The following is a 20,613-nucleotide window of genomic DNA, read 5'->3' as shown; positions in this document are numbered from 1 at the left end:
AATCTTATGAGCCATCTGTTTGTATCGTCATAGCGAAACACAAGTCCAGGCTGGTGGTCAGATCTGTCACCTAATTCATACTCAGGAGGAGTCACAATGCCCACAGTTCTGCAGTCACACAACAAAAAAGGAATGATGCAAGCAAGTAGTGGGTGGAGAACTATTCATGGTTCTTCTTAGGGAGGGGCCACAATAGCTTATCAATTTTAATATTTTATGCTATTATTGAAACAAAGTAGCAGCTTCATTCATTCTCATCTTTGTCATATTTACTACTCACACAAAAGCTGCACCAAAAGGCACTAGCTATAACTTCTATCACTTAACAATTTTCAACTGAGTTTGTAAAAAAACCCTCAGAAACAATAGTGATTTGAGGATTTGAAAGAAAAAAGCATTTACTCAGGCACTGTACAAAAGAGCTTGCTGATAGTGTCAGCTGGTAGGGCACAGTAATGACCACTAGCTTTTATGTCTGCTTTGCCAAATGGAATTGGTTATAATACAATTCTGATCTATGCATTTACAAGAAGAGGAACTGAGTGCTCCTTTTTTTTTTGAGTGTTGCTTTTATCTTTCTGAGTAAAATACTTTTCATAATGCTAGTGGCCCTCCTATTATAAAAGCATGAATTTAAATTTATTAGGACAAGCTGAAAAATTGGTTTCTTATGTCAGAATTAGCCAAAAAGCCCTAACAACAGAACCTTTCTCTAAGGCAAATCCCTTCAAAACTAAGTTTTCTCCAAATTCTCATTGTTGTTATTATTAGCAACACAACAAACAATTTCAGTGTCATAGCAGTGTATTCAAAAACAGGGTAGAGGTATAGATGTGTATTTCTCTAGCTTTCTAAGTATCCATCAAACTGAAAGGGGAAATATGGCTGATAAGCTTTTAGTGAGTTCAGTTAAATGAGACACTCTTGAGTGTTTTGTTTTAGCATATTCTTCGTCTTTCTTTCCTCTCCTCAGTGTGAATGTTTAATCTCCACTGAGCTGCACTTCTTTTCCAATTTCCAATCCATTCACCACACACCCTATAACATAAATTGTTTATTTAGGATCATGTTAATGGCAACTGATGCAATATCATCTCACCGTGCTAACTATTACTGCTAAATAGAACAAGGCCAGCTGGCCCTGCTTGTCCATGTTACCAAACTGCCAGGTCATCCTTTAATTCACTTTTTTACTGTTCTACCTACAGTACACATCCCTGACAGAAGATGGTAGTGCTCAGCAGTGTGGTGTGGGCCAGTCTATAGCACCTGGATATGAAGCCTGAGATTATCTCTTGGACTTCTTACAGTAGTAAAGGCATAGCCATATTGGCTCAGATTCTCTTTAACTTCAGTGAGGATATACTTAATTTTGATGTGCCTTGGGTTGAAAGGAGGATCAGTGCTGCTAAAATAATGTCTAAGTATTGCCTAAGTCCCCTATATGCCCTTAAGGATTTTGAGGGATTCAGCTGAGTCAGTCACCCTAAGGAAAAGGAGATATCCCAGAGGAGGAATTTTGCCAAAATTTTGGCCTGAAAATTGTCAGTTACAGTCTAGAAAGTTTATATTTGAGAGTACTGGGAAAATTTTTTATTACACTGGCAAGAGTCAGATTGAGTCTGGATTTTAACATTAGCTGTGAGGATGGAGCTGTAATATTTCTTAGAAGCATTACAGAGAAATAATCTGCAAATTTCTTCTATAACTCTGGTCATGGGGATATAGCTGCAGGCAAGGCAGTGGTGTTTGGTGTTTCCCTGCTATTCCCTGCTACTTCAGTCTTGACATTCCTTTAGCAAAGGACTGAAAGTCCTTTTTTTGCTGTATCATGCTTGAGCTGGCAGTCAGACATTCACAATGAGATGTGAGAAAGACAACCTGGAGTTTGAGATGAGGCAGGGAAAAGAAAATGGAACAGGATAAATTCTTTGAACTATCAAGGCTGAAGGAGAAGCTGAGTGTGACATTCTGGATTTTGGTGCTTAAAGACTGGATGAAGATAGTCAAATCAAAGAGAAAACCCTGAGAAACACCAAAATCTAGGGGCTCAGAACAGCCCACCAAGGAATGGAATTGCTCAAGGAAAAATTTGTTCACCTTGGAAGCCATCCAGGTGTGCAAACAAAAGAAAGAGATAATGAAAGACAATGACAGTCAAGAAGGAAATTTACCATTGCTTCTGTCATCGGCGTGAAAAAGAGCTTTAGTGAAATTAGTGCATTTGTGAAGTCCACAAATGCACTAATAGGTCTTAATGGTCCTGACCATCCTAATCTCATAAAGGCTTAAACTCTGGCCCTGACCATCCTGTAGCCCTGCCTGTGGCCCTGAAGTTCTATGTAGATTCATGCCTGGGCACCCAGAGATGCCCAAGCTAGGCTGCAGGCAGGCTAGTCTCCAGTCTTGCCTTCTGCTGCTCCTGACTAAATGTCCTGGACAGCCCCATGGCCTCACTTGTTAGCTAGCCTTGACTGTAGGAGTGATATTCATTGCTTGCTCTTATTTGACTTTTAAGTATAGCTAGAGTTGACAGGGTAATTCTGCTCTTCTGTTGTAAACCAGCACATATATCCTGAATCTTCATTACTGCTGCTGCAGTCCCCCCAAAACTGAACAAAGGTGAATTAGATTTAAAAAAAAAAACAGCAAAGAAACCCCATGACTGGCCATGACTGGCTTTGCCCAAAATGACTGAAATATGTAACACATAAGAGCACAAAGCCATCAATAGTGTCCAAGGTTTGCTTGCAGAAGGAGGAGCCCAGAACCTGCAAGTTTGGCTAAATTGCTATTCCACACCATACACATAAATGCTGGAGGATGGGGTCTTGCTTTTTGTCAGGAATGACGGCATATCCCTGATGAGATGAAGGAATGGCCACCATCTTGCCTTCATCTCAGCAGCCACACAGAATTAAGTCGAGGTGGTGAACGCCTTTGGTGTGCAAACGACGTTATCTTTTGTATACTTTTGTTATTAATACTGCTGCAGTTACTGTACCATTGTTATTCCATCGAGGTTTGCTTTCAGTAAATTGTTGTCTCAACACACACTCTCTGCCTTTGTCCCTCTCTCACTGGAGAGGGCAGGGGGAAGAGAGTGGCTTATATGTGTTTAATTGCCAGCTGCTTTTAAACCACCACAGTGGTTTTTACTACTTTTAATGCTCTACTGGGCTAGGAATAGAACAGCTTTTTAAGTTCAACTAAAAGTTTCTGTGACTCTTGAGTTCCTGGTCATTTATTTACTTGAAATCGCCTTGGACTTACTATCTGTTCTTTAGGATGAACAGTGTGGTGAAGTTCAAAGATGCTGATATAGATAAAGATATAGATATTAGTAAAGCTGTCTAGGCTGTGAATGACAAATCCATCTGGGATGGTATATTCTAGTGGAAAAAGTCTTAACACTTTTCAGCAAGGATCTGTACTGATCCCCATTTTTTCAGTTGCTAAATGCACTATAAATGTAATGTGAAGTTAATATAAAGTGATTTTACCAAAATGGTAGAAGTGCACTCATGTTAGGAAAGTTCGCTTTTCAAATTAAAAAAATGTTTTTAAGTTCAAAATAATGACAGTTAAAAAGTATTTCTAGCAATTTTCACAGAGAAACAATAAATATAAAATAATAATAAATAGTCAACAGGTGTAAGCTTTGAGGCAAAGTCTAAGAATAAGAGACACAGAAGAGCAGATTTGCATTTCCTTATTATTTTACCGTGTTTATGACAATTTAATCTGAAAGTATTTTCTCATTTTTATCAGGTACAAGAATTAAATATTTCAGTTAAGCTGTCACCTAAATTTTACATCCACTAGAGATGGTTGACTGCGCAAAACTTGAATCAGTATTACAGATATAAACACTAAATTTTACATCAGACAAAATTGATTTATTCTAGTCACTCATTTTTCAAGTTAACAGGAAACTACAATCACTAGAACAAGATTTTAAAAGCTAGTACTTAATGCATAAATCTATATGTGTCTCTGGCATGTTTTTCAAGACTGGTCATACCTGTGGTCTGTGACTCATTATGTAGGAAATCAAGGACCAGACCCAAGAGCAAAATTAAATTATCTGGTCATATGTGTGTTTCTTGAGATCTTCATCAGAACTCTTCTTTAAACAGTGGAGACAGGAAAATATCTAACACAGCCAGGCCCTTTTCTTAGAGGGAAAAGAACCACCCTCTGGCCAAGTCCAGCAGGAACCTACATACAGCTGCTTTTAAACAATCTGAATCTTACCTGTAAAGTTCTCAACTAAAATAAGGACATTTTTCAGAGTTCAGCTTCTAGCAGCACATAGCTGAAACTAAAAAGTAGCTTCATAAATTTGTCGGGATATTAAGGGGTTTTTTTCACAATAAGAGGTAGTATAGAAGTGTGCAGAGCTAAAAGAGAAAGCTTACTGATGTGGAACTCAAATGCAAAATGCCTGAGTTACACACCCTGTCAAAAAGCTCCCTAATGTCATCACCTATTCCAGTAATATTCAAATGTGAAGGAGAACTGCAATGAGAGGAGGCTTAAGTTACTATTTTTAACAAGGGGTAATTTTAAATTCAAGGAAGACATGAAGAATATTCTTACCCTAATATTTCAATCCAAAACAGAAATTATACTGTGAATTTTAGAAGAACTAAAAGCTCAGAATTTATGGGTTTTCAGCAACAGTGATTTTTATTAATGGTCATAATAGTATGAATGCAGAAAGATAGAATTTGTGACCATGCAGTGTTGAATAAGGACCAAGAATTCCTGCTTGGTTACCATGGCACAGACAGGACATTGTGACAGCTCTTTCAGAGGTAGACATAGTTATGTGAATGTTATGCTTTTAAAACAAGTACTCAGAGATTTACAGCTTGAATTCACTTGAAACCGAAGCTGACCCCTGTGCCAAACACCCCAACACAAATATTAACCCAGGACTCCACAAGCTATACTATATGTTAGTGAGCTTGTAGGTAAGGTTTAAGTTGTTGATTTTGACTAAATGAGCCATAAATTAGTTTAGGACCTCACATGTTCACCAGCTCAGATAAATAAACAGCCAACAGCCTATTTGACATGCAGTCTTTAAATTTACTTTATTTTCAAATAAAAAAACAATAACCCTCGACCGAGACAGGGAAGAGCAAAGCCTGCTGCTCCTGCTAGCCCTTGTAAGTCTTATTTCACACCAGCCTGCATCTAAGGGGCTATTTATATCTTTCAGCTTGGATTTATTCTAGTTGATCCCTGGTACCTTAATGATTGTTAAGGAAACAATGATAAGGCAGCTGCTTTTGTAGGTGTTTAAGTACTATTGTAAAACTCCTCCATCTTTTTCATCACTATTCACCTCTCCAAGAAACAAGGCACTTCACCAGCTGTAAGTCTTATGATTTCCTGAGAAAAGGCAACAATTGCTTGGGTAGTCCAGAAGCAGAGACAGGTTATAAATAAAGCACTGCCATAATTTTTATCAAGGCAGTATAGGCAGAATAAGCACAGCAATCCCCAGCAGAAGCTACTTGAGAGTTTCAACTGCCCAGGCAAATGCAGACAATGAGGCACTCTTTCAATGTTTCAGTGTGCTCCTCTGGAAGCAGCTCTTGGCTCAGACAACAGTAACTATCATTCTCAACATCACCTCCTTTGAAAATACCTGTGTGAAAAAAAATCTATGTCAAAGTCTGCATTTTCAAGAATTAAAACATTAAAAAAACTAAGCACGCAAATTGTCTGCATGGGCAGCTTACCTTTGCTGAAGAGTTTATGTTGACCACTAAACACACAGCAGCTATGACTGCCCCAAACCTACAAATGTAAACATGAACTGGTTAAACTCCAATTCAATGTTAGATAAAGAAACTGAATGCATTTTTCTTTTTTTTTTCCTCCATATATTTTATTCTGAGACCACTTTTTTCTAATTCCAGTAACAATTTTCCATTTTTCTCTCTTCAAATTTTGCAACATTTGAAGATAAGAAAAAGAACCATATACTATGAATAGCATATATTGTGACTGAATTTAACCTACGGAAAAATATGTCAAAGTAGTCTTCCTTTAAAAACAATAGAAAACTGGCACATAATATTGTTTCTTTTAAAACCATTATTTCTGTACCAAAAAGTGATAGGAGCACAGGAATCGCATCCTGACAGCTAACCATTGTGCACCACTACCAGCAACAAGCAATCAATTGCTAGAAGTCGTAGATAAAAATCAGATCCTCCTAATTAAATGTTCCACATACTTAAAGGGAGATCAGCATATATAAGGAATAAATGGCAGCGCTCCAAAAAAGGCAAGCTGCCAAATAACAATCATAGCTAGTTTAAAAAATATCAGTGAAAAAGAGATCCTTGGAGCAAACCTAGAGACAAGAAATCCAAAGAATCATAGAATTGTCAAGGTTGGAAAACATCTTTAAGATCATTGAATCTAACTGTTAGCCCAGCACCAACATGTTAACAACTAAGCCATATCCCCAAGGGCCACATCCACAATTTTTTCTTAACATTTCCAGGGATGGTGTCTCCACCACTTTTTGAGTAACCTGTTCCAATCCCTGACCACTCTTTCAGTGAAGAAATTTTTCTAATAGCCAATCTAAGCCTCCCCTGGTCCATCTTGAAGCCGTTTTCCTTTTGTCCTGCTGCTTGTTACCTGTTTGAAGAGACCAAGATCGACCCCACTACAATCTCTCTTCAAGCAGTTGTAAAGAGCAATAAGATCTGTTTGAGCCTCCTTTTCCCCAGGGTAAACATCCCCAACTCCCTCAGCAGGTTCCCATTGGTCTTGTGCTCCAGACCTTTCCCCATTTCCATGTCCCTTCTCTGGAACCTCTCCAGCACCCCAATGTCCTTCTTGCAGTGAGGGGCCCACAACTGGACACAGCACTTGAGATGTGGCCTCAGCAGTGCCGAGTACAGGGGGACAATCCCTGCCTGGCCCTGCTGGCCACGCTACTCCTGATACAGGCCAGGATAACACTGACCTTCTTGGCCAGCTGGGCACTCTGCTGGCCCATGTTCAGCAGCTGTTGACCAGCACTCCCAAGTCATTTTCTGCTGGGCCGCTTTCCAGCCCTTCCCCCAGCCTGTGGCACTGTCTGGGGTTGTTGTGACCCAAGTGCAGGATCCAGCACTTGTGGAACCTCACACAATTGGCCTCAGCCCACTGATCCAGCCTGGCCTGATCCTGCTGCAGAGACCTTCCTGCCCTCCAGCAGATCAGCACTCCTGGCCAGCTTGGTTTTGTTTGCAAACTTGCTGAGGATGCACCTGATCCTCTTGTCCAGGTCATCAGTAGAGGCCCAAATGCAAATACAAAGAGAGAAAATGAATACTTCAAGAACTACTTCCTTTCAGTGCACTGCTTCCAAGCAGCAAATTAACTTTGCTTTAATCCTACCATTCCAAGACACAGTATTTGGCCTCTAAAGGATCTTAGGGTTTTTGCCAGCTCCCTCAGGAGCTCAGATTGCCTTAAGGAAAGTGAAGGGATTGCAAGGCCTTTGAAGGAGAAACGGTCATTGTAATTAATATTTTTTTTCCCATGATGGATCTGTGTTTATTGTGGGAACCCAAAGGGATCTCCCACCCATGGCCCTACAGGCCCTGTGTATAATCTCAGAGAAAAGCTCGCAAAGCAGATCAGAAGAGGATTGTTATGGATAGAGGAATCCCTGGAGAGAGCACACTCCAGACCCCATAGAGAGTTACTATGCCAACAGAGAGAAGATCCTCAAACAGATTATTTCAACAAACAGGTAATTTTTCAGCTCATGTAAGTGAAGACCTAGCAAGGTTCCCAATTAGTCCAATAAAGAGAAGACACAAACATAAGTCCTGTTTCATGTCAGCCAAATGATGCATAATTCCCAGAGAGGTAACATGGTTTCTATCAATATTTCTGTGGTTTCAAATAAAACAAGAAGTTGCTTTTTCTGAGCCAAGCCATTGTTCATCTTCATTGTTCTTGGTGGCTTTTCAATAATTGTCCTCTTTGTAAAAAAATTATTTGTCACAAGAGGTGCTATATTCTGTAATTAACAACACACACTCCAACAGGGAAAAGGAAGCAAAGCAACCCTTTTGTTTGAAAAAAAATTGTCTTAGCTCACAATAGTATAGAACACACTCATTCTCCCACCCCATTTCCCCTAGTCAAGTAGGAAGTAAAAATGACAATTTTTTCTAAGATGTAGCATCTGTTTTTTGTATATAATCCATAAAAGTTTTCCAAATGCCCTTTAAGGAGTCCTAAATCTTCTACAAATTTGAGTCCTCTATAAATCCTCTGTTTCTTAATCTCTCTGACATCTTATAATGGACTGGTCTAAGTAAGAATTCCCATATGTCATTGGCTTGGGCAGGAGGAGGTAAAAGAAAGCAAGAGAAAAGGGGAAGTTGCAAAACAGAAAGAGAAAAGAATAAATTTGTATTTATATGTTCTGAGTTTTTTAATTAAACAAAAAAAAAGTTGTAGATGCATGATGGTTTCATTGTATTTATATGGCTTTCCCAAGAGATTCAACCATTGTTCAAGTATTTTATGAGTAAGTTTCCCCCATGCTAGAAGACTTGAACCACAAAGACAATAAGGCTCATGTCATCTGACATAACTATCACTGGATCCAGCTTCACCCTGGCATTACACCTTGAGGAGTAATCTACTCCATGCAAGGTAAATGCGGCAGCTACCTCATTTGAATTGTGGAATTTCCCACCAAATTTTCCCAAGGAAGGCAGCATTGTATAAGAACAGATTTCAAGATCAGGATGTGTTTAATTATTTATCTCAGAACTCTGCATGCCTTCAGGCAGATTGTTTTTTTCTCTCTGAATAAGGCTAAACAAAATCTTATCATACAAAGAGAGAAATGTTATTAAAGCTCCTGCTACTTGAATTCCTAATTATTTGCTTAAACGAGCTTTCAGCTATTGACTTGTATTAGCAATTTCACGAATGTCTTCCAAAATACAATGCTAACTACAGGCTTTTCAAACGTGTAACACCATTGGGATGAGGGGAGAAGTTCACTTAGGCACAGATCTACTTTTGACAGTTCTGTAATCAGAATTTGGGTAATAAACCATAAAGTGTCTTTTGGGGAGAAAGGCAGCTAGTAAAGAAAAATCAGAAGCTGCAAGACTCTTTCAAATGATGCATTTGCTTACTAAATTATATCTTTTAAACCACACCCCCTCCTTCATATTCCAGATCTCCTCATTTGCCTACTAATGAAGTAAACTGCATAGTAGACAGGTCTTTGGAGACTAAGAGCTGGAATACATGCACCAAGAAGCAGAGCACTGCCTGGAATTTCAACTTCATTTCGTGGTATTTCCATGGGAGAAATTACTAACGGATACACACTGGTGGATGCCTTAGGTCTGTCCCTTCTATTACCTAAGGCATGACCCAGGAGCACCGCCTTGTACATAGTGGCAGTACAGTGTGGAAATAGCTTTCCCTAAGGAAATCTCACTAATAAAAGGCCTCTCTAGATGTGTTGCTAGAGGGATGACAACATATGCCGTTGTGGAAGAATCCTCTAATGAGAGCCAATTATGCCTTATATAACAAGAAAAGTGAACATCAGGTCTGTACCTTGTCTTTGCAGTTTCAGATATCCATTCAGTGATTATGAAATAATAGCAGCTAAAAACATTTCTGTTAAAATAACCAGATGAAATTTTACACACTTACTCCTCCACACTGTTACAAAGAGTAAGGAATAGTTATATTATTGGCAATGGAGGCCTTTCTTAGGTTTTCTTTCAGTATGTTTGCACAAGCTGTATAAAATCATAGCCAGCACTCTGGAAAGCTTTTTCTTTCATTCATGAGAAGAGAGCATGCTGGTCAGTTTTTTCTAAATGTGTAGCAATTAAAAAAAGCTGAATTTCTAGGACTGACATTTAAACATTACTTTTCAACATAAACTTTGCACTGATGACTGGCTATCTCTGTTCAGGGGCTACACAGCAAGAATGTTATGCAGCTTGCTTTCACCTTAGTTTTTTTTGCCAACTGGTAAAGACCACATACCAAGAAATCCATGGGAAAGCCTTAGTGCCAGTGTGAAATGTCTCTCACATTGCAGTCTTGCATTTTGATGTGGGATATGTGAAGCCACCTCGATTTGCTCTAACTTTTTTAGACTCTGCATGTGTCGAAACCTCACAGTATTTGTGAATTTCAAAGTAAGCCTTGAAAAATGAGTAATGCGTACATTTTGGTATCACACCCTACTCATTCCTTTCAGACACATACATTTTTGTCTAGTTCATTTCTGCTCTCCACCCAAAAAGTCTGCTGTTGCTAAGATCATAGTAATTGCATGTCAGTAACAGTATATTTCAACTTAACTGGTCAGAAAATAGGAAAAATTTCCATGGATCTGGCAAAAAAAATCACTTAGAATTTTTAAAAAGAAGCCTTATGAAAGCTTGCACAGAAGATCATATTGGAGCATTTTAAATTTGCTATTTATATTGTGTTTTTATTACTAAAGGGCAACTTTTTAATCATTGAAACTTTCTGTATAAAATTATGCTAAGTCAAAAGACATCTTCATTTTTACCCTTTAAACAAAGAAAACTGAATAATCTAGCATTTTAAAAGGTATCTTGCTTCATGGAAAAGTTAACTTGTTCAAATTTATCCAATTAGAATACTCTAGAGAGTATTTGTCTTGCAATTTTCAGTGGAGGAGTTCTAAGAGTGAGACAGAACTTGCTCTCTGAAAAATTGATTGATTCAGGCTCTGCACTACTCTAACTATACTTCCTGGCTTCAAGCTCAGAGGTGATTTATACTTCTGTCTTCCAGAGCATGGCTTGAATTTGGTTGCCTTTGCCTAAAAAGAAGGATGTAAATCAAATTTCTTGTGTTTTCTTCAGAAATATTCTGTGCTCTTAGAGGGTGCACTGAGGTACTAGCAAGCTCTCAGAAAAAACTGTGTAGGAATGGCGATGTGGGACCTCAAAGTATGAAATTAAATCAAGAGAATTATTAATTACATTCCATTAAGCTCAATTCACACAGCATCTCCCATAATAATGTCACTTTGGCTGTCCAGTTCTTCCATCCCTTGGCAGTGAGTGTGTCAGGATGGCTGTCATTTACTAACCAGAACTTCAGCGTAGGCTGTTCCCTGCCTCATCCAGGAACTTTTAGTCAAGAAAAGGCCAAGGCCCATGGAGTGCTCTGCCCACATCAGGGGTAGTGGAGCCCTTGGCCCAGCAGCACTTCACTCACGTGTCAGTAACTAAGGCTGCCGTTCAACAAGCAGCCTGTGTAATGCTCCGAGGCTCTGGAGCTTCCACTCGCTCCCTTACTTGCAGGAAGGAGTGCCAGAAATAACATTTCAGCTAGCAAAAAGGAATTTTTCAACTCAAAGATTTACAAAATCCAAGTTCTTCAGGACTGCTTGCTTTCCTTTCTGTCTCTGTCAAGACATTTTCTTCCCAAAAGAAGTCACAGTCGGTGTCATGCCCACTGGTATAGAGACATTCTTTTGAGCCACTTCATTTTATTTAAATCAATTAACCAACCTGCTCAGTTTGAATTAAAAACCAAAAATGTCTGCAAAGCAACCTGAAAAACAGAAGAAAAACTGTTCAAATTGAGATATTTTTGTGACTTCTAATGTAAGCCTCGTACTCCCAGTCTAAGACATTTTTCTGTTCCTCCCAGGCAATCCCAGTAACAGCTGTGATCCCAGGGCATTGGTAGCTGCAGAGTGCTGCAAAGGGAGATACATGATTTCAACTTGCTTTTCACTCCACTGCCTTGGAGAAACGGGCAGGGTGCCAAAGAAGTGACTTCTTGTGTTAAAAACAAAAGGGTTCCTTGTATCACTTGTATCCTGTGACTTCCTGCTGGACACAGCAGATTTTGGGAAATGTCAGTGGTCCTGATAGCTTCTCCAAGAAAGGAAGGAATAAAGAAAGTGTCCTTTCCCTCACATCTATCTGTACACTAAAGCTAATTTTCCATAATTCTTGGAATATTGGTAAAGTTCCAGATGGCTGAAAGGAAAAATTATGCTGTGACAATATCTTAAAAGGATTAATGAAACCTGAGTCCACAATAAGGCTGTCAGCAGGACTGCAATTCATGGTAAAATGAAACAGGAAAAGAGAGAACTTAATTAATACTACATTAAAAGAGCATAATGCAATTAATGCCAATTGCCCTGAATTTATGGGAAATAGACTTTGTCAGAGAAAATTTCTTATCTTTTTTGATGAGGTTACAAATCTGACTCATTAAAGTAATAGTGATAATGTAATATACTTAGATTTCTGTAAGGCATTTGACTGAGTACTACATAATATTTTGATCAGGGAACTCAAATGATGTAAAATCAATATAGCAGACACAACATTAAATTAATTAAGAGCTGGCTGACAGGTTTCAAAATGTAATTGTAAACAGGCACCCACTTCCATAGAGGAGTGTTACTGATGGAGTCCTGCACAGATTGCATTTTGGGCTTTTCAGGAACCTGGTAGGGAAAAAAAAAAAACCCAAAAACAAATAAAAATCATTGCTGATCGAATTTGTAGATGACAAGAAGATTGGTTCTCTGAGAAATAATGAAGAGGAAAGGTCAGAGACACAAAGCCAGCTGACTCTCCTTGTAAAATAGATGGCAGCAAAGGATATATACTCTGGTACAGCACACATATAAAGATTTAGAAACAAAGACAGTAAGGTTTATAGATTTATGACATTTGTAGTCGTTTCCAAGTGTTAAACTTCACATTTTAATTAGACCATTAAAACATGAAGTCATAAGCTAGTGTGTGGCTAGGTGATAGGTATGACTTCTGGAGACATCAGGTAACATGCAATGCTCTTTGCGTGACTTCATATTGTTTAAATATAATTTGATTTTTACATAAACTTGTTTAATTTTTAACTTCCTTGAGAGTAGAGGAAGGAAAACCACCTTCCCATACGGAGTCTTATTTTGTCCAGAAGTAGGTATCAGCCTTCCTATTAACTTCAAAATGGAGCTGTCAGCTCTGAAACTGATTTATAGGAAAAAAAATACAATAAGATGACGCAATTCTAGCCAGATGTGGGTTTTAATGGAAAAGGAAAGGATTCAGTTAGAAAAAGTTACCAAAAAACTCTTAGAGGTGTGCATCAGGGTAGAAGTAAGGTGCTAAGTATTAAAATATTCAGAAGTTATTTACAATAAATATTTAGGAAACTGATGGAAAAGGACTAAGTTTAATAAGCTTCATCTCTAAGGAAATTAAACTAAGGAGTCAAGATGTGAAATAATAGGAAAGTTATGCTGCTTCCAAGTCCTGTTATACAGGTAACAAAACCAGATCATTAAAACCAGAAAATTACTTTGAGATGCTACAGTTATTTTTTAAACTCTGCCTAACGTGATGAACTAATTAGTGGAAGTGATCAGAAATTCCCTGTGGGCCGCCTCCAGAGAGACACTCCTTTTCCATAGTCATCAGCAGGGCTAGAGAGTGGCTGCCAGACCTGTCACCTCCTGGTTTGCACCCCATGTTTGCAACACCCTGCCTGGCCAGCTGAGGGACAGCCAAGGTGCTGAAAGCTTGAGCAGCCCTGAAATTCATGAATTTGTTTAAACCCACTTGCAGAATATAATTTAGAAATTATCTGGACAGTCTGGGTCTTTTTCTTTATTTTCTTCCCCCTTTCTCCCCAGACAAAAATATTATGCGGTTTAGCTTCACAGAGAAATAGGAAACTGGAGTTTCCACAACAAATGTAAACTAAAATTTTACAGCTCTAGTGCACTGCCTGCTACCAGAGGTAATTCAGGTATGTTTTTCCACAATCATTGTCAGGATGTAGAAGAAGATTTTTTCAGCTCTTATCCAGCATGCCATTCTGCGCCTGCAGAATGTGGGACAGGGTGAGATGAAGATCTTGGCAGCTGAGGACATTCAAACTGAGATTTTCTGGAAGCTCCTGAAGCGCAGATATATATGTATCTAGATTTTAGGAGACATACATTAACTATGTATTTTTGTAGCAAGAGTCACTGTGTGGGTATTTTGGCAGTTTTCAGGGTTTCTCAGTCAAGCCCCTTTTTTAAAGAAATTGGCCAAGCCTTGAAATTTCAGGTTGCCAGCTAACTTGGGAAAACAACATTGTATGAGTTTACATTTGGCTCAAATTTTTAAAAGCTGTCCACAAGTGTTAGAAACAGAAACCTTTTATGGTTTTTTTTTTAAGGGAGAAAGAGATTCTTCAACGCAGTTTGTTCAGATTTAACTGTGTTAATGAAGAAAATGGAGGTATTTTGTTAGAGTGTAGCTGAATTATAGTCCTAATACACATCAGAAATACACCTTCCTAGTCTTGGTGACTTTTGCCCTCTTCTCTTCTGAAAGAGCATTTGGTTGAGAATGAGACAAAGTACTTAACAACCTGAAACACCAAAATATAAATTTTCAAACAGATCTGCTGCTTTTGTCTGCCAGGCTTTCTTTGGCAAGCTTGGGAAAGTACTTTTCCTTTGAGATCATCTTTTGCTGTTTTGATTAATAGATACTTCCATACATAACTTAACACTAACCTCTCCATCTTAAATTAGTATAATCCTTAGAAACATGTAATTGAAATTGTTAGGCAATTTCCAGCAGTGTCATTGCAGATGTTTTATTTGACTGAAGAGATAGTTTAAACTAGCTTTGCTGTTGAAGAAAATATTCACACAACTACAACTTAATACAGAACAAAATTCTGAAGAACTTAGAAAAATAATTATTTTTAAGAGAGATTCCAGTGACTCTCAGGCTCTCAAAGTCAAGTTAATACCAACAACCTTATATTCCTCTTCCCTGTATAAAAGGAAAAAAATCAATCAAGCCTAAAAGATTATATATGCTGAACATGCATGAAGAAAATGGAGACTCTCATTATCCTAAGGGACAAAACCTAATCACACACCCTCTGTTGGAAGCTCAGATGGTCTACTGGGAACCCAGTCTTCGCATATGTAACACTTGCAAGCCTCTGGAGCCTGAGCTGTGTCTAGAAGCCCTTAAATCCCTGTGGCATACTCCCAAAGAGTACATTCTCTGTCTTGCATATCTCCTGAGATCAAGGACTTAAAATGCAGTTGCACGTCCCACGGCAAAGTACCAACTTGTCAGATTCTTCTCACATGCCAGAAATAGGAGCCTTGTGTTAGCCCTTTAGTAGCTACATATGCATAGTATCCAGAAGCTTTGGAAGAAATTGAGACATTGCCCCACTTACTTTAAAGACAAATTATAAATTGCTACTGATGATTATAAATCTGCCAAAGGTAGGATCCCACCCATCCATTGTGAAGTACTTTACACAGATGTGATCTGTCTCTGGAAAACTCCACAAGCAGCAGCCTTCCCCAGTGACTGGACAGGCATTCAAACCATCTCAGGGGCTTCAACAGACCCCAGGAAGCTGTCTAGTACCTAGGTCAGGCGGGCTGAATCCACCCCTAATGCCTGAAAACTGTCCTTCATCTCATTGTTCCCTCAGGGTGTGTTTGTGTTCAGCTTCCCTTCCACACTGCTGAGCTCCTGAAGCAGAGATTTCTTCAGCCTAAGCTGCTAGAAATGGTTCATTATTCTTTTCTATAACCTTCTGGCTCCTCTGCCGGGTGACATCTTCTGTGCTGATCTGGAAAAAGCAGATCCTAGCTGGATGACTGTTGCTTCGGTGACCTGCTGCCTGTTGTACCATTATACAATATTATATTATAATAATTATATTATTATATTATTATATTATAATATATTATATTATACAATTGTACCTATTGTACCTGTTACTGAGTAACAGCAGCTGGCTCATTGCTTGAAGCAATTATGCTTCACTGATCCTGGAGTCACATCCATTCCTCTGCTCAGGCCAACGTGCAAGGAGACAACAGAAAGAATAAAAACCAACCCAACCAAAACTGAGATGGCAGCTTTCCAACAGCATAGACATGACACTCACAAGTCATGCCTCACTCTACATCCTCATTCTAAAGACTAGAAGTCCCATGAGCACTACTCACTTAGATTTATTAAGATATGGAATATTTAGGTCATGGTACTCCTTTCTTCTCTCTTCTCCAAGCTCTGTAGATATTTTACTGACTTAGTAAAGGCTAACTGGGAATTCATTTTTGCAGTGTTTGAGTGCAGGCACAGCTGTGCATGAACACCATCCCTCCTGCCAACATCCCCCTGGCATAAGAAAGGGATGGTCAAGGGCCTTTAGAACCTCTTAGAACTTCACAGCTTCTGCAGACTCTTTGGAATGTAACTGGTAAGGTACAGAGGAATTGACAACACCTCCACCTATCGACTAAAGACTAAGCTACCAGCTTCCATGGTCGTGGGGGCATCACCCACCATTCACCTGCTGCCACATTTGTAACAACACACCTTTTTCAGGTAAAGAGGGAGGGATGTGCATCAAGGTATTAAAAACAAACAAACAAACCCACAAATACCAAAAATGAAAACAAAAAAAAAACCAAAACCAAACCAGAAAATCTAGGAATACAACAGAAACACGTATAGAGCTGGTAAAAGGGTTTAGTGAATGTATGAGCAAAATCTCATTGAGAGTATGCTTTACTAGGGAAGTCACAGCACACAGAGGGTGACTACTAGAGTCCTGTTACATAAGTTAGTTGCATATACTTTTTCCCAAATACACCCTGCTATTTTTAATTACATCATTTAATACAATGCCTGTGCAGAAGTTTTCTAACACCTGTCCAAAGCCTTATAGTCTAAATAGATACTTCTAAAAACAGAGCATTTCTAACACAAAACCACAAGATAAACTTCAATAACTGTTATATTATGCTGGTGTGGTCAGGGTAAATTATGTACTGTGATGACTTAAAAATGGAAAATAACTTGGAGAAGAAGCAGGAGCCCAATCAACTGCAGCATGACACAGGTAGGGGTCCCAGCTTGAAATTCTTCAGGACTGTTTGTGCACATGGTGGAATGCTCCAAAGTTTCATTTATCACATCTTTCTGCAACATCGGCTGTTTTCCTACAATATTATTGTGCCTTTAAAATTTGGCCTTAGCTACTTAAATCTTTATAAAAATCCCTTGCTTTCCTTCACCACAGCTAGTCTTTCAGAAATTTAACTAACAAATAAAAACATTTCTAACAGCTAATGGATCAAAGCTGAGATCAGACTGCTGCTCTTCAGAGAAACTGAAAGTTTGATGAACTGAGTCAAGTACCATTTTTAAGGCTTCTCTTCAAGATAAAGACTTTAAAAAAAAAAAGGCTGTTGTAATAAAATACAGATTTTTTTTCCTTTTACAGAGCAGTAACTGAACATTTTATGACTTACACAGATTCCATCAGCATTTCTAATGACAGAAGAAACATTTCTAAAAAAGATAGGTTTCCCAAGAGGTTTGCATTGTGAGATGAGTATCCTTTCCAGATGAAAAACAATCATGTAAATAAATATGTCTCTAAAAAAAACAACATTGTACCATCAGAATAAATCTGAGGCAAATATTTGAAAAAACCTGAATACTAGATGAACTTCCAAGCCCATCTTATTCACATGAGCACAAAATGCTTGCAAAACATATGCACAGAATGAACAATACAAGGACTGTGTGTGAATGAGTTGCTCATATTTGCTGTATAAGCATTAAGAAATTAATCAGCATAATATATTGAAAAATAAAAACTAGAGCTTCACAGATTATTAAAAGGATAAATAATACCCCATTTCTAGCAACCTGCTATAATTTTCTGCCTCAAACCAGGAATCTGAATTACTCAATTGAAGACACCCCCATAGGGCTATAGTAAAAAGCAAAGTCTTCTCAGTTATTTTTTAATCACTTGTTAAATATCAGCTTTTTAAATGATACTGTGTAAAAAAAGGAAAAAAAACCAAAGCTCCTGTAAGTGATTATTCTATGAAGTCTCCAAGATGTTTCAAATCAAGTTTCTAATACTTGGACTGCTATAACACTGAAGAACATTGAGCCAAGTCAGAGAACAGTTATGTGACTTTTCAGCCCAAGCAGAAAGAAAATTACATCTGTAAATTATGGTGTGATCTGTGAAGCAACACAGAGTAAGAATGAGAAGGGTTTATGACCTTAAGCAAATTTCTACTTACATCATGGAAAAGTTCAATACGTCAATATGGTTAAGGTACAAAGTGAAATTAGTTATTATTTCCACAAAAATAAATATAAAGCGTTTTTTCTTCAAATACATTAACTGTTCAGGGTTTTTTGATTTTTTTTAAGTATCACAACACATAGCACTTCCAAATTAAGTGCTTCCAGTTCATGTCTTCATGAATAAGACTTCTACATATTCAAAGTGATCTCAAAAAGGAGTAGCAAGCAAAGTGACAGAATTCACTACATGCTGCCCCTGTCTATCTTAGGCAGATGATGGTACACACAAATACATTATCAAGTTAGTCCTCTAATATTTTCCAGGGCGCTTTCTTTTGGGAGATATAATGAGAAGTTTAGCTGTAGATCTGAAGGCTAACAAAAATCTCTCTTCAGCACTAGCACTCAGTATCTGCTCAGGCTGGAGTGGTAAGAGACCAAAAGATATCAAATATAACAAATCAGTGGGAGCTCTACAGGTGGGAAGCAAAAGTATGGGCAAGCCAAAGAAGGACAAGAGGATAGGCTGCACAGATTCTACACACAAATATTCATGAACATGAGACATCACACACTCAGCAAAAAGGAGCTGGTGGAGCCAACACTAGAGCTAAAACAGTAACTCACAGAAAAGGCAGACAAGGGACTGTGCTGTGATACCTCCTTATGGTCTGAGGTGCAGAGAGCATCTAACCGACATCTGCAGTTTGTGTGCATCTTTCCTACCTAAAGAAGAATTCTCAAGGTAAAATGAATTTCTTCTTTACATCAGGAGTTTTTGCTTTTGCCAAGAATGAAAAGATCAGTTTAAACATAAAGCTGTAAGCTAGAGTTCCTCCACACTACCTACTGCAGCCTCATCTCAATTCCAAGCTTGACAGCATGTCTCTAATTACACATATCATTTCAGAAACACTACATTACACTGTATTTCACAGGGTAACTAATGTAGGCAGGTAGGCAATTGAGCTTTTCAACAGGCCAGGCAATGCTCTCTACTGCTATAAATACTCTTTCAACAGCACAAGCATATTACATGTACATTTAGGCTTAAATTAAGATTGAAGCTGTAGATACCAAAGCTTTATGTTTAATATTTGCAAACATCTCACTAGTGCCAGGTTCGGTTTGAATGTCTTTCATCTACTGATAGAAACTTAATGATACTTACCTATAACTAATGTTAAATTTAGTGAATGTCTTTGAGCCTCTTCCAGCCAACAATGCTGAGGCTGTGCAGTATTTCAGTAGTCAGTGGTCAGATCTTTTACCATAATTGATGAAGGATGAATGAGTGTTCTGAAGATCTTCCTATCCCTTCAGGGGGTTTCAACATATCTTTTATTCAAGTTAGATGGAATAGCAAAATTCTTCTAAGAACCAGCATGGCACACAATTTGAATTTTTCCCAGATCTAGTCTGAGAACAATACTAACTTGACTGTGGAATTATACCTAGATCCAATCATTTAACTTTGCAGATGTCCTTAGGAAGACAAGACTATATACATATAAAACAAATACCCTTCAGATTCATATGCAGCTGCCCTCTCAGCATGGTGGACCAGAAGGATGCAATGTCCATTCACCTGTAGGTAGAATCATGCTTTAGTGCTCCTGATTGCCACTTAGAGAACTGTATTTCCTTTTGGCACTTACTTTTGATAGCAACAAATCTTCCCCAGATGCAATAACTTGAGTTGATTACACTAAAAGAACCAAAACTGTTTCCAAACATTTTCATGAGAAATAATTGTGTCTGAGCAGCAGCAGCTGCTGAAACTTCTTATACATGTAAATGAGTACACATTCTCTTCTCAGTCTTATCTTTAGATATTTTTCAGGTAAGCTTTATGCCACGTTGTGAATCACAGAATGACAAGAAGAGACCTTCAAGATCACTGAGTCCAGCCCAGCCCTAACACCTCAACTGGACAATGGCACCGAGTAACACATCCAGTCTTTTTTTGAAACACATCCAGGGATGGTGACTCCACCACCATTCCAGCACTTTATCCCTCTTTCAGTAAAAAACTTTTTCTTAATATCCAGCCTATATTTCCCTTGGCACAGCTTTAGTCTGTGTCCTCTTGTTCAGTCAGCTTCTGCCTGGAGAAAGAGACTGACCCCCACCTGACTACACCCACCTTCAGGCAGCTGTAGAGAGTTGTAGAGAGTGATAAGGTCAGTCTATTAACAAGGAACTGCCTTATGTGTATCCCAATCAGAAGAAAACCCTGTAACAGGCACATTTCAAGTGAGGAGGAGTAGCACGGATTTGAAACTTTGACAGGAAATGTTTAGTGCCTTGGGGGAAATGTTTGCTACATGCCCTTCTATAATTTAAAATGTGCTGAGCTCAGAGGACAAGAAAAAGATAGTATATTATCTGGAGGGTATTGTCCACAACTGCAAAAAGGGGAGATTACAGGGGAAGT

General features: G+C 38.5%; 1 long non-coding RNA gene across 1 annotated transcript; it reads right to left on the bottom strand.

Annotated features, from left to right (window-relative positions):
* Window positions 1-4,679: 4,679 nt before the first annotated feature.
* Window positions 4,680-19,810, bottom strand: LOC111930497 (uncharacterized). The gene is made up of 3 exons (XR_002865213.2): window positions 19,348-19,810; window positions 5,757-5,814; window positions 4,680-5,662 (listed from the first exon to the last, which is right to left on the bottom strand). It is a non-coding gene; the product is annotated as an uncharacterized LOC111930497 (long non-coding RNA).
* Window positions 19,811-20,613: the final 803 nt, after the last annotated feature.

This window comes from Cyanistes caeruleus, chromosome 3 (assembly GCF_971803275.1).
Source record: "Cyanistes caeruleus chromosome 3, bCyaCae1.hap1.1, whole genome shotgun sequence".
NCBI classification, from domain to species: domain Eukaryota; kingdom Metazoa; phylum Chordata; class Aves; order Passeriformes; family Paridae; genus Cyanistes; species Cyanistes caeruleus.
The sequence above is the reverse complement of the archived record's forward strand: the minus strand, read 5'-3'. Positions and strand labels throughout refer to the sequence as shown.